Source organism: Pseudophryne corroboree, chromosome 4 (assembly GCF_028390025.1).
Source record: "Pseudophryne corroboree isolate aPseCor3 chromosome 4, aPseCor3.hap2, whole genome shotgun sequence".
In the NCBI taxonomy this organism is placed as follows: domain Eukaryota; kingdom Metazoa; phylum Chordata; class Amphibia; order Anura; family Myobatrachidae; genus Pseudophryne; species Pseudophryne corroboree.
This window is the reverse complement of record NC_086447.1, coordinates 235389473-235392280: the sequence shown is the minus strand read 5'-3', so window position 1 is coordinate 235392280 and position 2808 is coordinate 235389473. Positions and strand designations below refer to the sequence as shown.

At 43.4% G+C, this 2808-nt stretch overlaps 1 pseudogene; it reads left to right on the top strand.

Moving 5' to 3' along the window:
• The first annotated feature begins 251 nt into the window (after positions 1 to 251).
• Positions 252 to 371, top strand: LOC134912333 (5S ribosomal RNA; annotated as a pseudogene).
• The last annotated feature ends 2437 nt before the right edge of the window (positions 372 to 2808 follow it).

Here is a 2808-nt window from a genome sequence, read left to right as displayed (position 1 = left end):
CGTTCCTGTGAATTTACACGGCCGTGGTGTCATCACGGTTTGGATCCTTAACAATTCTAGCACACCCCCTTCCCTAGCCCCTCCCTTCCCTCCATCCCCCACCCCAATATTCACACTAGTTTCACTGTAGTTCTCTTATCACACCCCGCATAGCACCCCGCCCCTCCCCCCCCCTGTTCCATTTTAAACCCCACATCACTTTATGTTTATAGTGATGGTATAATTATGACACATGTATGGTAAGTATTCATTATTACAGTCAAACCACACTGGAAAGGCCCAATCTCGCCCGATCTTGGAAGCGAAGCAGTGTCGGGCCTGATCAGTACCAGAACAGGGAGACCACCTGGGAAGATCAGGTACTGTAACCAAACTGATTGTAAAAGCCTACATGAGCATGTCATAATGATCACTGCTATACCATTATTGATTCACATAATCTGCACCTTATATTATTCATATGCGTAAGAAACTTATCTAGCACCATGCACCTTAAAATTTATCTTGCACCTTGCACCTTAATGGTAATTTATTCACATTCATATCCATACAACTATATAACCATTCATTCTAAAGTCCACTTATTTATTTATTTTCCATAGTGGTCTATTTTATCAAAAACTTATTGTCACCAGCCTGATAAAATTTATCTACTGATTAACCCCCTCTCTGATCTATTTTTATGTCTAACAAACCGGAGGATCAACAATAATGTCCCTGGACATGAACTTCATAAGCATGGCCGCCGTATGAAGAAGTCTATGTAAAAATCTATACAAAGATGGCCGCCGCAATGAATTCCCTGGGAGAAGTCTGCCTAAATGCTGCTGGTCTATAAGAAGTAGTGGAAGCCGCGGGCGCATGCGCGGCCGCGTTACGGAAGTGGGGCGGAAGTGACGCGACGACAGAGAACCAGAAGTGGGGCGGAAGATCCGCCGGCGCATCTTTATGAGAGTTTTCCAAAGCTCTCATACACCAAACCTGCTTTCTAAACACTGTTTTAACATCATATACATATATACTACGAAATGAGACTATTGATTAATTGTAACTAGATGTTCTTAGTCTGTTTTACATTACCATGGTCAAATTAACAGGAAGTGATGTCACAATCACTATGAGATTAGTACTGGTATAAATAGAAGCCTGGTCCCATTCTACCTTTACCCCTTGATGAAGTCTGAATGACGAAACGTGTTGGGCAACCTGGCAGTGACCTCATACCAAGTTAAGCTAAAATCTTTTTATATTTTTTAACTGGTATTATATTGTATTGTGTATATTGTTTTTATCCCATTTTTTAAAGTTTTCTGCTCAAATTTTATCTTAAATCAATTTTTATGTCTTAAAATTGTACTTATTAATTTTTTTTATAGATCCACCCTTTCTGATTATTCTTTTAGCACAAATTATATTATATATTATATATTTTTATCCAACTATTTCTACTGCATCTCTCTTAGACACCACTGGTCGCTATATCCCCCCCCCCCTGTGTGATAGATATATATATATATATATATATATATATATATATACATACAAACATTCACACACAGATACACATACACATACACACACACACTCACACGCACTTTCTCTCTCCCACCACTCACTCTCCCTCAACTTACCTATCACAGGCTGGCCGGAGCTGTAGCAGATGTGGTAGCAGCCTGGTCCTGTGTAGCTTCGCCCCCTTCATTTCATGTGGCCCCGCCCATTTTCATGACCGAGATCTGGCACTGTCACATGAAAGGGAGAGTACGCTGCAAGCTCCTATTGAAAAGTGCCTGCCAAAATGGCCACCGCCTCAGAGGAGACAGTTATTAAAGATACTAGAGGAGCCTCCTCTAGTATCTTTAATAACTGTCTCCTCTGAGGCGGCGCCCATTTTTGGAGGGATGTTTACAATAGAAGCTTACAGCATCCTCGCCCCCTCCTGTGACAGTGCCAGAACTCGGTAATGAAAAATGGGTGAAGCATCGCGGCGGGAGGGCGATGGCATGAGCAGCCCGGGCCCTCTCCTCTCTGTTAGAGGGCCCGGGACAGCTGTGCCCGCAGCACCCCCCTGATGGCGGGCCTGGTCCCATGTCTCACTGTCCAGCGATTTACACATTTGTTCCAATGTGGGAGATGTGTAGCTTGTTGCTTACAGCAGAGGCAGGTACTTCCACTGTGTGTAGCAAAATCATGGGGTTATATTTACTGCAGCTTTTAAAACAGATGCTGGGTGACGGTTCTCAGTGCAGGATTTAAAATGGCAGTGGCAAATGCAAAACCTGGAGAGTTTTGCATATAATATTGGGGATCTGGTCTGAAGATCGACAGTGCCTAGGTCGACAATGTTTAGGTCGACCACTATAGGTCGACATGTTTTCAACATCGACAGGGTTTCTAGGTCGACATGTTCTAGGTCGACAGGTCAAAAGGTCGACATGAGTTAATTTTTTTCTTTTTTTGAACTTTTTCATACTTACCGATCCACGCGGACTACGATTGGGAATAGTAACCTGTGCCAAGCGCAGCGGCAGCGGAGTGAGGCACCTTGCCCGAAGCATGGCGAGCGAAGCGAGGGGACACGGTGCACTAATTGGGTTTCCCGGTCACTGTACGGAGAAAACGACACCAAAAAAACATGAAAAACTCATGTTGACCTTTTGACCTGTCAACCTAGAACATGTTGACCTTCAACCCCTGTTGACCTAGTGACTGTCGACCTATAGTGGTCGACCTAAACATTGTCGACCTAGACACTGTCAATCTAATGATCCACACCCATAATATTGTTGATCTTTTAATCACTTAAGT